Raw genomic sequence first — 18325 nt, 5'->3', positions numbered from 1 at the left:
TGAGCTTTTCAGCAAGTCATCAAAGGGAGTGTTGCCTTTTTATCTGGCATTAAGTTGAAGGTGGTTTGTGCTCATGCAAATAAGACAAAGTGGTGGGTTCTTAAATATATATATATATATATATATATGTATGTATGACATACACTGTAGTTTGCTTTGTAAGTCTTCCATTTTTATCTCTCTCCTATAGGGTGGGGAATGCATTAGAGAAACAGTTTGGCAGCCTTCTTTAGACTTCCTTATGGTTTGAGAAATGATAAATCCTTCAACAGAAGAACTTGAGTTCTGCCTTATGCTGCCTTGAATAACTTGCTTGGGAATTGGGAGAAATGCTTTCCCAGTTTCTAACAAAAGCTCAGGACAAGTTGGAAGGAAAATTAACCCCTGTACTGCTGGACCCAAACACAGTTAGTTTCAAGAGATACAACTACAGGATTTGCTGTTGGTGACAATCAAAAGGGAAATCACCAAAGTTCAATTTTAAATTAAACATTTCTGAGTGCTCATATATTCCTTCCCATGCACTGGGCCTTCATCTAAGAGCTTTCTGAAAGTTATACCCTTCTTGAAATTAACAGGCATTTCTCTATTTTCAGGAAGAATATAGAAATGAATAACAATTAAAGTGCCACCACTACATGAGACATTGATAAAACCAACTTCAGAGAACACTTGTATTTGGGGAAATGTATTCAACCAGCTTTCATCCACTTGGCCCTCAGTTTTGCTCTCTGTTTCCTTCTTTTGCCCCTTCTCCTACTATCTTATTTTGACAAAACAGAGGAAAAAGCAAAAGAATTTCATCCTTTTTTCCTACAATTAGAAAAGAAAGGGGGCAGATGATTATAAGCTTGTACAAGTATGGAAACACATTTTATTTTACACAAAAATCAAAGGCTCACTTTATAGTATTTCTGGCTGTTTTATTTATGCTTGCTGATATTAGTCATTATTAGTTGGATTTTAAGTAATCCAGTTGTTTTCCCCTTTGTGAAATTTGAAGAATATTCCTTTATGATCGTGCATTTTGGGAATTTTGCCTTTTTACTAAAGTTTACAGATTTCAGAGATTAGTATGTCTCTTTAAAGTTTAAATCCTATAATGTTATTTTCAATTAACATTGGTTTGCAGGCTTAAAACATAATAAAGCATATTTGGTGATATTAAGATACAATGAAATAAATTAAAAGCACTCGAATTATTAGGGAGAAAGTTGCTACAGATATCTAAAGTGTTAATGTTGTTAATAGATATAATTTAAAATCCTGAAACATTGATTTACAGAAAATAAACAATATTTCCTTTCTAGAGTACATTGTCAACATGAACATATGATTATTCTCTTACAGCTTACTTTCTGGAACTTACATTGAACTACCTCTTAAAGCCCAAGGGAAACCTAAAATTAAGCCATTTGAGTACACAATTGTCCTCAGCAATTGTATCAACTGTTTTGCAGTTAAGCTATGTGCAGGTTTCAACATTATCTCCCAAAGAGTTAAATTTAACTAAAAAATGTGATCTAAAATTAACTGGTAATTTAGAACCAAAGGTCACCAATCTGCAGTATTTATCTTGGTATAGTATCCATAATTATATTTACAATTTTGCAGAGTGTTTTAGAGCTACTAAGAATTGTGAAGAGTTAAAATAATATTTGCCTTAAGACCATTTTCTTTATCAAAGGTGATTTCCTTTTACGTAAGTCAAGATAACTCTGCACTCTTCCTGACGTCAAAGGAAAATACATTATTCCAAATATGTTTTAAACTTTTAACAAAAAATCCTTACACATTAAACCATTAATATACAGTTGGGCAGGAAAATGCCTTATTCCCCTCACAATAATTCTGACTTTAATTAAACCCTGAAAAGTGAAGGATTTAAATTCAAATCCTGGCCAAGATTAATTATAGAATCCTTAATATTGTAGCATGCCCTTTACTAAGTTCCCAGAGTATGTTCTGTGTTAAATAAAAAGAAAATGAGATGCTGGGGGCAAGGGACTGGTTATGTAAAACGTTGTACATATTGATTTGTGGTATGTCAACCTAAAGACTTCCTCCAAGAATTGAAGAGGCAAGGCAGAATTCCTTATCTGTTCCCATGACCTTCTCCACATGGGTAGAGAGCCAAAGATCTTCTATTTCTAATGTCCCTGAATCGTGAACATTTTTTCAGACTTCTTAGTCAGGAGATGCCACTCTTTTTGTGATTCATCCTTAAACCTTTCAAGCGAAAAGTTCATCTACATACAGCAGATGTAGATGACAGGGAAAAGTATTCCTGTGCCCATTTCATGGACAGGCAGGTTGACTGAGCATAAAAATACCCTGACACATGCCAGGTCTTCTCCATATCACCAAGGTCCTTGGCAGCCAGCTTCTTCAGTTAATGATGACTTGCTCCCTTATGAACCAAGGAGCATTTTCCCCAACATGCACTTTCCTGTCATGAGTTCTCTGATGAAGAACAAGCAGCACTGGACTGGATACCACACTTGTCTCCAGTTCTGCCATTACAAGCCTGCCCTGGTGTCACCCCCTAGCCACATCCTTAATGCCACAGTCTTCTCATCTGTAAAATAAGTATGCCACATACACTGTTGCCTCCTGGGGCCTGATGTGTAGAGATTGTTTTGGAGTTTTTAAAAACTAAGCAGAGAGAAAATAGTTATACGGTTTTGTTCTGTGCAATCAACAAGTATTGGTAACATCTCAAATGAAAGGTTCTAAAATAATTTCAGAAAATTACAAAAAATCTATTACAAACGGTGTTTCAAATATCAAGAAACAATGTTAACTCTAATTTTGGCAAATATTCAAGTAATTCAAAAGTTCTTGTGGGACAAACAATATGCCTTATTTACTTGTTAATATTTCATTCGTTTACCTCTCACTTAAGTTCACCCCAAAATTTGAGGCAATGACACTGAGTTTCCAGAATTTGGAAAAAAAATCCAGTCTATTAAAATTTAGTAATCTTAGACTGAAAGAATTGCAAAAATTCAGTAGCATATCACTAATGTTTCAAGAAGGGATTTCTTCCTGACATTTCTTAGGATAGTTGTATGTTTTCCAACATCCCATATCTTGAGAAGAATCAGTCAAGAAATTAGGAAAACAGGAAATGCATTATATTTATCCTTGTGAGAGTTAAGGTTTAACAATCAATAATAGCTATGTTATAGCTTTGAAGGAATCCATGACATCGTGTCAAAAGCAAGCGCAGTAAACACTGTGTGCCTGAGTGACAGCGTAACAATTTTCAAGGTTGGATCTTGAGACTTCTCACCAACCCCAAAGCCAGAAAAAAAGGTGAAGTAATTGAAATATATATAATGCCCAAGAAGTAAAATTTAGACACTCTCCTCCAAGGAGAGATCTTATACCAGTCAGCAAAACCAATCTAGTCTTTAATGAACATTTCTGACTCATGTCACGTCCAGAACTGATTAGGAGCAGTAAATTAGGAAAGGTGAGGAGGGCCATAAAAGAATATTTCCTACAAGCATAACTTGGTAGATTAACAAGAAATAACACTATAGAAGAAAAACAAACAGCAGAAACAGCATAAAAAACAAAGCAATAACTCAAATGGATAGCTGTGTGTGGCTGTTTTAGGGTAGAGCAAAATGATCTACACCACTGAGAGAAACCTATAGCCATCTACCAAAGACTCTTGGAGAGGCTGCTTATTTAGTTAATAAATGATTGAGACTCATACTAAAAATTTCCAATCAAAATACATTAAGTAGGGTTGATTATTGAGGATTTAGTCCTTAGGGCACAGTAAAGGTTGACTGTATGGTAAGAGTACCTGGATGCAATGATATTTTTGCCTTAACTTCAAAAAACAGCTGAATTTTTCTAGAAATAAATGATAATATTATTGGCTCTCCATTGATGTGGAAAATGTAATGTGGAAGTATGATGTGGAAGGGATACTTAATAAAGCTTTGTTATATCATGATAAATTCCTATTTCTAGTCTCTAACTAGCAGAAGTGATCATTGATCTAACATTGCTTTTCTTCAATTTCTACATTAGCACCAATTACTCTTGTTTTGTGCCTTTCACTGTGATCTCAAAATTTATAATAAATACTGCAGTTAGAATAACAAGAGCCACTGCATTTAAAATGGTTTATTAATTAACATAGTCTATTGTTTAGGATTTGTTTTTCAATGTTTTTGATATGTTATCTCACAGTGGCTATTCTGAAAAATTTATAGGCTTTGTTAAATTCTTTTTAGCAGCTCATCCATTGACCTAACCAATGGATTCCAATGTGAGGTACTCACAGGCCAAGAGGGCATAAGACATTGGAAAAATAAGTTTATGCTCCTATTTATTTTAATATTAAAAAGAAAGGAAAGAAAATCAACTCTAATAATATTGAATTACAGTTGACATGGTGCCCTAAATCAGTCAACCTATTATAAAAGTTGTGTTAAGCTGAGGGAGTGTGTGATTTCAGCACTGCAGAGGGACGATGGGAAAGCCTTAATTCAAGCACATGCATTCAGCATATTACAATCTACTACAGTTTATGTGTGAGGCTAAATACACATACAAAGGTTACTTTTAAGGATAGAATCTTTACAGTATCTGGAGGTAGTTGGAAGTGACCATGAAAATCTGTGTGTTGCAGATGATTGCCAATATTTTCCTTAAAAAGTGCTTGAGAATGGATGAACTTAGAAATGTGCATTGAGTTTTTTTAGGACAACTGTTACAAATTTGTTGACATTTTCTGAGATGACAAGTGTTTGACATTGATGTGTTACCCAGGAGATATTTTTATTAAATAAATAAAATTATTATTATAGTGGGGGAAAGGGTTTTCTATAACATAAATAAGTGAACAAATAACATTATTTTTAAATTAGTTATTTCATTTTTATCTCTTACTAGTTCATGTCTAATTTTGTGAAGGTTTATAATGGATACAGCATGCAATGTTACATATATAAAAATATACGTTATATTACATACTTATACATAAACCATCAAATAAATAAATCTACTGGATTGTCAATACTCAGAAATAACTAACTCACACATAATGGTAGCAACATTTATCTTGAAACTAATGGCATCTTAATGAGGGCAACTACTTATTAGCACATTCTGGGCAATATTCTAAAGCACTTTGAAATTGTGCTCCCATTTGATTAGCACATGATGCTTAAAAGATGTAATGCACATCAGTTGGGAGACTTTAGTCACAAGTAGCATAAACTGACTCCAGTTGGCTCATACAAGGACGAATGGTATTGGCTCATAGCCCAGTACTGAGGGCTTCAGTCAGGGATCCGGACTCCACGTCATCTTACCTTCTCAGCTTTCCCATCTCTTTGAGCCAACTTTAGTTCAAGACTGGTTTGCCACACACTCTCAAGATGGTTTGCAGCAGCAAGATTTTTCATTCATGTCTAAGGAGAAAGTGTGTATGTACTTCCTCTATCTATTCAGAAGAGGGAAGCTTATTCCCCAGAAGCCCCTGAGCAAGATTTCTCAAGTCTGATTAGCCCATTTTGGCTTATACAGCCCACATCTAAACCATCTCTACCAAGGGTGATAAGGCCATGATCATTGGCCACCAAAGAGTGGAATGAATGTTGGGGAGTCAACCATAGTGTTCACCAGGTGATATGCTCTCTCCTTTACAGAGGAGAAAACATCCAAATGGGTTAAGGAACCCTAGGCTACCTAGCAAGATAGTCATTGAATTGAATGAACTGATAGTATGTATCAACTTGTCATTTACTGTAATTATTATTATTTTACTATTGACAAAACAGTGATAAAATAACTAAGATTTGTATTACATAAAGGAGTACAATATTAGCAAAAAATGCCTACAGTTGAGAAACAGGTCAGAAAGTGTACTAAATCAATGAGATTTATTCAGATACAGTGGGTTGGGAAAAATGATTTACTATGTGGGAAAAAAATAAAGCTAAAATCTTATCGCATCTTAAATATAAAAATAAATTTCAGATGGATTACTTAAAATGTAAAAAATAAGCTACAAAAATTGGAATTAACTTTATGCAATACTTTTTCTTATCTCTAAGAGTGAGATATTTGGAAGTAATATTTATAAAAATATTAACATTTAAAATATTAAAAATAAAAGAAATGACTTTTTTGACTACACAATGTCAAAATTTTAAGACATCATAATATTAAAAGCCAAACTACATGTAAAATGATAGCAGATTTATATTTTTAATATATAGATAGTTCTTATAAGTTGCTGAGAAAAAAATAAACATGCCAAAGGATAAATGAGCAAAATATATAAGAAAAGACTGTTCACTAGAGACTTTCAAAATTCCAGTAAATCAAAAAAAAGTCCAAACTCACTAGCAATTAAAAGTCTTACTAAAGCAAATATACCTTTTGCTTTATGAAATAAGTTTAGCATAAACATACAAAATACCTTTGTTTTGTTGATAGTGCCTAGTATTGATGAGGTTTACAGAAAACTGACACTCACACTTTGGGTAGAAATTAAATTCTTCAATTTTCAAATTCACAAGCGTTTTAAAAACAGACATGTTCAACTTTTGCAAAGAAGATTTGAGAAGGATCTTCTCACAGTCTGCTATTGGGAGTAAAAGAGCTACAGCTCTTCTGGAGTATGGCATTGAATCCTAAATACTTTTAAAATGTTTACATCAGTTAATAACTAAGAAGATAAGGAAACTTAACAAGATAAGGAACAAGAACTTATAATTCAATGAATTTATAAGGTAACACTAATTTTTAAACAACCTAAGCATCCAAAAATAGTAAATGGCTTGATAAATTATTGTATGGCTATTCAATTAAATGTTTGCATTTAAAAGTATGCTTACAAAATGATTTAATAAATGGGGAAATGCTAAGGTAATGTTAAATAAAATGTGTATCAGTCTTAAGTACAGAATGAGCTCAATTTTGTAAAAAGAAAGTATGAATATATGTATAGAAATAAGGTGGAAAGAAGAGATTAAAATGTCGGCAATGGTTATTTTGGAATATGGAAGAAAGGAGATTTTTATTTTTTTAATTTACATTGTTCATTTTCATCAGATGCTACAATGATCATCTCAGGGGTTTCTTGTTTAAGAATGTATTGAAATGCTTAGTATTTTCAAAGTTCCTGTTCTCTTTTGAGAAAAAAACCCTTCTCTGCTTCATTCATGGATATACAGATTGACAAATTATGTACACAAATCATACCAATATACTGTAGAAAACATGTAACATTTGAAACACACAAAATAGTTTTATATAACTATAGTGGTTAATGCATTGAAGAATACCTAATGTTTATTGATCACCAACATACACATAAATGCCAATCATTTTCATGCCCAGTCTTATTTAATATTCCCAACAAACTATGAATAAAGTATTGTCATTCTACTTTTATAAATGAAGAATCTGAGGCACAGGTGGCCAGAATAATGTAGTTAGGCAATGTCACAGCAAAGTTTCAAATCCGCATCTGTTAGATTCAAAAGTTCATAGCTTTCACTACTCCATGCATACTGCCTCTCAGGCAATTTATGGAGTAATAACTGATCAATTGATTGATGGATTAATTTAAAAAGCAACCTGGTTTGTAATTAAAAACAGATGTTTTAATTTAAAAAGATGAATTAATCAAGAAGAGAAAAAACAAGCTAAAGTTTTTGAGAAAAAGCATGTGGTTAGTTTACTTGGGCTTTATTTTGGCATTTAATGTGAATTATCTTGCTGATTTGATTACTTTTACATTTTTAATTTAGATTTCTTCTTATTCCAACCTCTTAGGAAACTGTGTCTACATGATTGCCAAAACGTGCTGAGACCTTGAATGGATGCCTCACTCCTCAGGCAGGAGCTTGACTTTATGCAGTGGCCTGGGGAATGAAACTTTGTCTTCCCCAAGATTTTTCTGGCTCAAATCACCATTGCCATGGTCAAAACAGGACATCTAAGAAGTTTTCAGCCAGATAAGTTTTTTATAAACAAGGAATTGACATATCATGGTCCAAGTTGTTAGCTGATCTCAAACTCTATATTCTGTTTTTTTGAGACTTCTGAAAAAATTCAACTACTAGTGAATTTCACTTTGGCAAATTTCAGAAAATTTTACTTTAAGCCAACATAAGAACATATAATTACACAATGGATTTTAGAAATAAGAATAGTGGATACTTAAATAGTATTCTTCATCTAGGGCTCTCAGGAAACAAATACAGGAAGAGAGATGGCCCTATTTAAAAATTGCTGTGGAAAATTCTGAAAATAATGCTTTTTCTGTTTTTTTACAACAGCATCATTTTCAGATTCATTTATGTACTTTTAAAGTTGACCTGCTTGGTTTTATTTCATTGGTAATTTTTTTTAATATTGCATAAGTATTTGTAACCTTTGTTTGAAAGATTTCTCCCAAAAAGGAAGAAAAATGGCCAGTTTGGTTTCAAGGCAGAGATGAGATAAAGATGTTCTCCCCTTCCCCATTCCAATGGACTTTCCCAAGACCCTACACTCGCACCTCACACATACACCACAAATGCTAATTTGTAACTGATTTAATTGTATTTGTACTAAGGACATGCTATGAAGATGCTCTCTTAAAAATACACATTTCTTTCCATATAAAGCTGATATCAGAACTCTATGAAGATGTATCTTAACAACAGGAATGAATGAGAATATTTTATATTCCAGAATTAGGTTTGTTCTGGTTTGCTAGCTGCCGGAATGCAACACACCAGAGACGGATTGGCTTTTAATAAAAAGGGATTTATTTTGTTGGTTCTTCAGAGGAAAGGCAGCTAACTTTCCACTGAGGTTCTTTCTTACGTGGAAGGCACAGGATGGTCTCTGCTGGTCTTCTCTCCAGGCCCCTGGGTTCCAACAACTTTCCCCGGGGTGATTTCTTTCTCCATCTCCAAGGGCCCGGGCTGAGCTGCAAGTGCTGAGATAAGGAATGCCAAGCTGCTTAGCAGCACTACGTTGCAATCTCATTTAAGCACCAGCCAATTAAGTCAAACGTCACTCATTGCAGCAGACACGCCTCCTAGCTGACTGCAGATGTAATTGGCAACAGATGAGGTTCACGTACCGTTGGCTTATGTCCGCAGCAACAAGATTAGGTATGCTCACCTGGCCAAGTTGACAACTGAATCTAACTAACACAAGGTTGAAATACAATTCTCCTGAAAATAGATCTATTTTTACCGAAATTTAATGAAATGGCTTGGAAGTTTTGTTATTTACTTTATATTTTTCAGTTAGAGCTGCAGTTGAAGTTTAGGGTTTAGTGACTCACCAGCCCTTTCAACACCCTGGCAGTGAAAGCGTACAGCCCAGCAGTATGTCTACTCAGCCCACAAGGACATGGTTTTCTGATGCATTCCAAGAAACTGGTGATCATAATCAAACAAAGTACAACAACTTACAGAAATTCATCATATGTGATGGGGAACTCTAAACTTTAAAACCCTGTAGGAATAAAAATTTTCCACCTATTCTTAAAACAAAGAGGTCAAGTGTTCATTGACCAATCAAGGTCCACCATTAGCTAGAAAACACTCTTTGAAATCCAATGAATTCTTTCACACAGGCAGCCTTCCTTTTCCATTTTATTGGAAAGTTAAATTTGCCATTCTGTCCTCCAATAAAAGTTAAGTTTTTTTAATCTGATAATTGTAAGACGTACTGTATGTATCTTAATTTGTAAGTTTTTAATGCTGAAGCTCAAGGTTGTTCAGATATAACAGGGGTGCTGGAAATGAGGTACAAAATGCTGGGATTCAAATTAACCAACAAATATATTTTAATATATATCAGCAGAACTCTAGAGGATTCCATTAATGTTGAAAAATAGAAAGGATTTAGGTTAATTTGGTAAGAAGTCAGGTCAGAACATTTACAACAGTGGTATGGAATTGTATAGAGATGCAAAATTTTTCAAGAGAGTAGAATTTTTTCAAAAACACTGACTCTAGCTGTCACAGCCCTGCCTTGGCTAAATCCAGTGGAGAGATAGGAGGAGTTTCTAATTTGCTTTTCCTCTATTTTAATAATATCTGTGCATAAATAATTTAGGAAAGGCCAACCGGGCGGTTGGCAACAGAAAATTAAACTCATTTTATCTGAAAGCAGGTGGATTTCTCTATATCATTAGCATGCATAGAATTCTCACAATGTTATTTCCCATACTGATGGAATGTAACCAAATAATATATGAGTTTTTTGCTTATGTACGAGTGAAATTTTTAGATAAAAGTGCCAACCCCAATGGCAATTTTCTGCAAAACAAAAACTAAATCTGCAAAGCTTCTTATTACTGGAAAGACTCATTTGGCTTGCATCAGAGATTGACATAAGTGACTTTAGGATTTTACTAACAGGTTAGATGAGATGTGCCACATACTGTAATATCATTAGAGAATGTAACAGTGCTGGAACGGTTTGGGTCACTTATTAAGGGTACCAGCACAAGTAAATTGTTTTCCTTTATGACATCAGCTTTTGAATTTTTTCTCTGATTGCAATACTTTATTTTTGTTTTTTTTTCTGACATTTAAAACAACTTTTATTTTATACTCCCCAAAATTGCATGCAAATTATGTTTTTGCATGATGCATATTTGTGTTACCAAATGTATTATCTATTCCATGAGTATCACATAGGCAGAGGGTCAATATATATTAAGAAAACAGCTTACACAATATTGAAGTCAGAATTCTTCTAAGAGAATATTAGAAGACTAATCTTCATGGTTCTGAGGAATTTTTGCTAATAGTACCTTTTACTAAATCAATGTTTTTATGGGTTCTACTCTCAGCTTCCAACAAAGCCTTAAAATTGGATCATTAAAAACAAACATCATAATATGAATTTTTCTATTGCTCCACCTAGCTTTCACCCTAAAATTCATCCAAGTATATGAAATATTATAGTTTTTTATACTGATGCATCTTCCTTTATCAAGAATTATGTATCAAAAAAAATATTCCTTGCTAAGTTAGGCAAAAATATTGGGTGAAAATGGAAATGCTTGTCACCTTATAATAGAAGCTAGAGAGAAGGTTTGAGGGCTTTGGGGGATGAGTTTATACCCAATATATTTTCTTTTCTGTGTTATCTTGGCCGGATATAAGTTATTACCTCTTCCTGTGTAGCCTGAGATTGTTGCCTCTCCTTTTGAAAAGTCTTTTTACCTTTCGCCATCAGAGAAGGAAATTAATAAGAAAACGTCCATCCAACGTGACCTAGGGGCCACCAGCCACGGGAGGCACCTTGGGAAGTTCTGCTCAGCCCTGATGGCTATGGAACTGGGCACCCGGGCTGTGGAGCCAAATCAGGACACTGCGGCCGGCCTGCCCTTTACTCACCCTCCGCCAGTGACTGACCTCCCTTCCCTGAGCTGCACGTCCTCCCTCTTGGGTGGGGTGGTGGCAGCCCTTTCCGGGCGCTTGCTGTGACCACCTCACAGCGGGGCCTTCCTACTGGGTCGTTCCGCCTGTGGGGAAGAGGGAGTCCCTGAGGACCCAAGCAGTCAGTCCTCGGGGTCCCGAGGTCCATGGGGGGCGACTGTTCGGAGTTTAAGGATTAGGGCACAGACCATCACAAAATGCCAAAAAGTGTTAACCTGGGAACCCCGCACTGCAAATAGTTAGACCCCCCAGGACTAGGGGAACAGTAGGGTATTTGAGGGTCCCCCCTGTCCCAGAACAACCTTCTCCAGGACCCTTTTATCTACCATGGGGATTCAGTGTGCCTATCTTAAACACACAAGACCTGCCCTTATTCCCCATAAACACCTTTCCTTCTGCCCCAGTGCTGTGTGAGACACCCACTGGGTGGGCCCCTGCCAGGCACAGCAAGGCTCAGGGCTGGGTGTGCGCTGTGTGGACCACGCTCTGCACTCTGCACCTCATCAAGTTTAAGGGAATTCTCCATATCACCAGAAACCACCCCTAAGGCTGACTCCTGTCGTTGTCCCTACCCTCTAGCCCGGCCTGTACGCGGATGACTAGCATGCGGGCATGGGCTGCCCGCTGCTGAGACTGTGGACCAGGTGGCACCAGCCTCCACAGAACAAATAGGGACACAAGGCCGTGGGGCGGCTGCAATGGACTTTGCAGTTTGACCATGGGCTTGGAGACCGACAACCTCTTCCAGCGCACGGTTAGACATTAATCCTGCCCCCCTCCCCTCGGCCCCAGGCAGCAGCTCTGGACCTGTGGCCACAGCGGCTGCCCCTCTTTGCCCTACACCCAGACTGGACGATGACCGAGGACATCTCATTATGACGCCCAGTAATCGGGAAGTGGGGAAAGCTAGATGTGTGGGAAAGCAGACTGCCTGCCATGCCGCCTACAGGTGCGCTCACCCCAGCGGAGCTGCCCCAGTCACCCAATAGGCTGCAGCCGCCCGGCTGATCACCCACGCGCTGGAGGCTTTGGATCAGCCAGAGCTTTACCTAAGAAGAAACTACTCAACCTGGGCACGTGGTTCTGCAAATAGGATGGTACTACATACTCTCACGGCCGCTCAGGGTGGCACCCGTGCCTGAGTAAATATCCATGTTGTGAAAACACACCTGAGAACTCACAGAATGTGACGAAAGCTTTAAATCACGTGCGAGGTCAGGCACAAAATAGCGTCTCTGAGACGTCCCAGGCCCGTGGCTCAGCTTCCTGACCTGGCTGGGCGCCCCTTGTAGTTGAATTACTTCCCAGCTGGATTGTGCTTTGCTGCCTGTTGTACTGTCACTGTGGGTTGTGGACGCAAGGCCTGTCCTATGTGAGTGCAAACTGCTGCGATAGCTGGTGGGAGCGCAGGGGCAGTCTCTGCAGGGGAAGAATGTACAGATATCACAGTATGTGGTCCTCTCCGTGTGGGTCGTAGTCTTTACCTAACCTCTGGTCCCGGGAGCCTGGTTACTGTGAACTCCCCGTCTTTTCCACAGGATCCCTCCGTGTCTTTGTCTTGGGCCTTATAAATGGAGCCGTTGATTCTGTCCCAATCTTGGAACCCTTCCACATCTCTCTGCCTGCTCTGGACCGCCTTCTCTCATTCCTGGAAGCACATCCCCTAACAAAGGCTCATGTGTCGGGCTGGAAAAGCCCCCGTGGGCCGGATGGGGATGTTGGTGCGTTGTGGGGACATGACGTGGGGTGGGATCTATAAGCGGATGGGCGGGCAGGTCCTGGGAGGGCTCAGCCCCGGACAGTGAGGGACAGTGAAGAGTGGGGCAGACTGTAGCAGGTGGCAGAAGTATGGCGAGACTCCTCCAGAAAAGCTGCTCATTGGAGGTTTCCCCTGATGTTCGGTATAAAGGCGGGCAGGGAAGATGGTTTGGAGAAGGGGAGTTATTCCTCACAAGAACTGATCTCCTAAGTAAGCAACAGAGAAGCCTGGGAGTGTTTTTTGAGTGCTGCACAGCACCTCTTGACTCACTTACAGTCCCGCTCCCCCTACCTCCCAGAAAACCTTTCCAATATGCTTTTTGTAACCTAAAGTTGTACCAATAAAGAATGATGTTTTAATTTAACACTTATGTCAGCTAGTAAACATGCCTGAGATATATATAGTCCTTTATATAAGGTAATTTATTTAGACTGTAATTGTAAGTTTAAATTTTTCTTTCTTGTGTTTAGATTTGGCAGGAGTAAAAGGGAATGGAGTCACTAAATGACCACAGAGGAACAATACTGGGGAGAAGAGGTCAGCCCTGGTGGCAGTGGCCAAAAGTGCCAGTGGTCCACTGTGGGCTGCCTGGAGAGAGCTTGCACTCCTCCTGGTCAGAACCCAAGATGGATACAGGTGGCACTGACCATCTGTTGGAGAAGTGTCCGTTGTGTATGATTCAAGAACCAGTGAGACTCATGAGCTGTCCAGCAACCTGATGGAACAAGTATGGACAATTTTCTGAGCCTGAGAAAAGTAACAGGAGCATCTATAACTGACAGTGGCAGCCACATTCTTACTGAGCCCCTGCAACAGAAACAGACATGCATTCTATAAAAGACACAAAGACAGGACAATCTTAACATGTGTGTGCTTGTGTAGGTACTGTTTCATATATTTAATTTGCAGGGTTTTCTCTTATATTCCAATTACTAAGTGGACTAAAATGGTGTCTAGGAGAAAATCAGCTATGTTTAATGGCGACTTGGAAGTTTCATACGTCTGTAACTTTTAGATTAGCAACATCTGTGATCCTAAGTCAACATCTGGGAATACACCCTACTAGGTCAGCATAGTCTTAAAAGAAACTTAGTTTGGGTCAATAACTAGAACATACACTATAATGGCAGGAAACTGGCAGATAAAGTGATGATAGTAGTATTTGTGACTCTTACCTGTCTCAGAAAATCCAGGGGAGACAGGGAAATTCTCACACTATGGAGGTTAAATAGACTAGGCATTCATAGCAGGTCTTTGAGTGCAGAGTTATACTTCTTATATAGTTCAATTATATAGCTATATAGCTAAATTAGCTATATAGCTAATTATATAGCTATATTATATTAGTTAATTATATAGCTATATTATATTAGCTAATTATATAGCTAAATTAGCTCAATTCTTACTTTTTAAATGAAAATCTATGCAGTTGTTTGTAGAAGAGTAGTTATTTTTACTCTATTGTTTTGTTTCATTTTATTTATCCTGTATTTTCCATAGGTAAAAGAGTTTGGTATCCCCTGCATTATCTATAACTTCCCCCATTCTTCCCACAACATTTTTTTTCCTAATCTCTTTTCCCTGTTCTCACTATAAAGTACAAAATTTCATGCCCTGTAATATGTATGCAATTTCAGCTCAATCAAACTGAGGAAAGCATAGAATTGTCATGCTATAATTTGTCTCTAATCTTTCTTCTAATTTAGAGAGGGGTCTGACTATTGATCTTCAAAAGATCTTTAGGAATGTTTGAAAATGGGTTAACATTTATTTTAGGAAGACTCATCAAAGGTCTTATTTAAAATAGACAATTTCATCCTTTCAAAATCAGGGAATGAAAAGAAAAGGATATTTTTCTCAAAGTATGAGGGCCACAAGGGTTTCTCATGTTGATTCATTGCTTATAGTTAAAAACAACTTAAACTGATTTTTGTTGCTAATAGAGGAAGTGTAAAATGTTCCACTGAAATAGGTAATGACATTTTTGTGTCCATAAATGTGCATGTAAGTCCAATTATATATTTGTTGTCATTTAAATATCACCACCATTATTGAAACAGAAGTGCCAGTACTAATTCTTGCTGTCACATTTTCCAAAAATTGAAAATAAGGCCTTTAAGTAAAATGCTAAGGTTTTCAATGTGAATTATTCATCCTTTCCATGACCTTACCTGAACACCCTCAGCAAAATAGTTAAATAAATCCTACCAGGGTTCTGGTTTCTAATCTGGTTAAGAGATGCATTATAGAATTTTTTTTAACTTCACAGTTAATGGAAAAGTTTTCCTTTCCTGAAACTCAGCAAAAAGTTCACGAAAGCTCCTCTAACTTCCACAGCCTCCATCTAATTGAAGTACCATGAGCAGACCTTGAAAACGGCATCATTAGTCACACAGCTAAACAAAACACCTTTGAAGGTACCAGCCGGCCAATCAGAACGATTCCCCAGATGATCTTTGTGGGAATAGCAATCCATTAATAATAACTGAAGCGATGATCTTTTATGCCCCCTTTCTTTCATGCAGGACCACTCCACTGGTAATCTCTTAGGTGAACTGTTGCTACTCCAGTGTCCTTCCTAGAGGGCACTCTGCCTGTTCCAATATTTATTTCCACTATAACATTTTTTCACTTACACAGAAGTTTTTTACAAATTAAGAAGGCTTTTACAAATTAAAATAATTCCCACTGTGGCTCTAGCAAATAAATATGGGTGAAATAATGAAGAAATGCATGGGAGAATAAATGTATTGAGAAGACAGAACCCTTTCCCTACACCTAACTCTGAATTTCAATGTTATAAAAAAATGCACCAAATTATGATATCCAAGAGTGGCTCATCTGCACTACTCCTTGTCATTCAGAGAATAAATCTATGCATATCTAAGTGGTTCAAAATAACTGTAAAAAAAAAGTTCTTCAGGATTTTCTTAACCCTGTTCTTAACACATATGTAAGTTGGGAGAGTGAGAGAATGAGAGGGGACACAGTCCCCAGCTGCCTACAGTACCCTGAGCGCTATGTTGGATATTTGGATTATTTGTCTGCTCTTGTCCAGTGCTTTGCATTGCATACATACTCAACAAGTATTTTATGGATGGCTGCTCTGCCAGAAGGGGACATATCAATGATGAAACCAGCAACTACAGTGCAAAATATCCCATAGCCTTCCCAGTTGCTGCCTTTGTCATTTTCGGTACTGTCATGAACACTACTTTATTTTAGGATAATGTTTTACACTTGCCAACTTCTTTGTTTCAAAGAATATTTTCTACATTTTCTAAAATGTGGCTAGATCAACTTCCACAAAGTCAGCGATGGAAGTGATAACTTAGACGACCTTTCCTTTAGAGGATTTCATGTGGTGAAACCTTTGCCTCACCCCACCCCAAGCCTACTGGCTAATTGGTTAAAAACAAAAATTCCTTAAACCTACAAAATCTTTTAACAGTTCTTGATCTTCCTTGTCACTTTGCATATCTGGCATGATGAATAAATAACCAAAGGTTTTAGGAAAGAACCAATGCTTCATATTTTTAATTGTTTAAAAGTTGATCAATATCCAAAGTCTGAAATGTTAGTTGGTTTATGTAATAGGATAAAACTTTGAGATATTAACAAGATTTTCTCCTCCCAAGAATCTTACTTTATCCTGTGATTCTTCTGACTTGGTCAGTACTATGCCTTATTTCAGGGAAGGAGAAATGACCTAAAATAATGCAGGATTCAGTGGCATTGTGTTCTTATTTTTTGACTGCCAGAAGAGACTTTTAGAGCACATGACCTTTAAAGAACATTTTAGTGTGGAAATTCCCACTGCCCCAAAAAATAAAAAAACCACAAAAAGCTAACATAATGAACTCCATTATATAGGCACCCCCCAGTTTCAACCATTATCAACTCCAGGTCCGCCCTGATTTTTCTATTTCTTACTCATTTTCCTTCTGTCCTGAAGGTTTGAAAACATCTCAGGCATCATATCATTTCATCCAAAATATTCTTTACATACCTCCAAAAGATAAAGACTTTTCTGAAATTCATTCTTCCTACATCATCCTATGTGTTGTACAAGCTATAGCTGGAAGAGATGCATTCTTTTAAATATAATCACAATATCATATCACACCTAAAAATAAACAATAATTTCTTAACATGATCAAATACCTACTCAGGCACATTTCTATTATTGTTGCATATTTGAAGCATACAGCTTTTTATCTGCAAAGTCCAAATATAAAGAGTTTCAAAAATTTAGTACTGAAGAATTTGGAACATAAAATGTATCCACTTTAATAAAAATTGGAATGGGACTAGATAAAGCTTCCATCTCATCCCAAAGGCCCACAGAGGTCATCCAGCCTGGAGAACAAGGGTGGGGGTGGGGAGGAGACTGCAATAGTGCTAAGGTTTAAAACACATCAGTGAATAGCTCCTGCACCCAACTCTTTAAGTCAAGTTCCAGAAACCATTGCTAAATGAGGGCCACGTAACCCTCCAGGATTTAGAAGCAAACCTGAGTTTACCTGGAATTAACTGAGATCTGAACTTCTGCTCCTAGGTGGAATGAGGGTTTCCACAGCAATTTAGTCTTTGGAAAAATGATTCTTCAGTGCTTTTTGAGATTCCTGGGTTTCTGGCCTGTAAATTTATTCTCAATTCACTTGATTGATTTGTTCTTCTAGGTTAGGAGGTGGGAGTGTAGGTTCACCCTTCTCTACCTCGCTTGTCCAGCCTCTTGGAGGACACAAAAATAACATTCAACAACAGATCTCTCCTGGAAAAATTGTGTACTTCCCTACCCTTTTTTCCCTCCAAGGAAAGAACTGAAAAGTTTCCTTGGACCACATGAAAAAGGAAATTCCTAAATTCTCATCCTTGGGATTGTGTGATTTCCTGGTTTAAACTACATACAATATCACAGAAGCATGTAAGTAATGGATAATTAAATAACAGCTTCCTTGATAGGTTTAAGACAATGTGCCAAGCACTTTCTATGAATTACTTCCATTAACTTTTATAAAATCCCTTGAAAGTAGTTGCTATTATCTCCAATATATGGATGAGGAAACCAGAGCTACACAGCTGTGAGTAGAGAGCAAAGAAAGGAGTTCACCAGACCCAGGCATCTAAAAGT

At 37.3% G+C, this 18325-nt stretch overlaps 1 long non-coding RNA gene across 5 annotated transcripts in view; it reads right to left on the bottom strand.

Moving 5' to 3' along the window:
* Positions 1-18325, bottom strand: part of LOC143673275 (uncharacterized) — a 50926-nt gene that overhangs the window by 14199 nt on the left and 18402 nt on the right. For 2 of the 5 annotated variants that reach the window (XR_013170287.1, XR_013170288.1), the window contains exon 3: positions 17201-17269. The exons of 1 other annotated variant lie outside the window; for it this stretch is intronic. This is a non-coding gene — a long non-coding RNA (uncharacterized LOC143673275). Of the gene's footprint in view, positions 1-12858; positions 13999-17200; positions 17270-17714; positions 17926-18325 lie in introns of those variants that run through there. 2 more of the 5 variants (XR_013170291.1, XR_013170289.1) reach the window with 2 other exon arrangements.

This window comes from Tamandua tetradactyla, unplaced genomic scaffold (genome assembly GCF_023851605.1).
Source record: "Tamandua tetradactyla isolate mTamTet1 unplaced genomic scaffold, mTamTet1.pri scaffold_73_ctg1, whole genome shotgun sequence".
Taxonomy (NCBI): Eukaryota; Metazoa; Chordata; class Mammalia; order Pilosa; family Myrmecophagidae; genus Tamandua; species Tamandua tetradactyla.
This window is presented reverse-complemented; position numbering and strand designations above follow the sequence as displayed.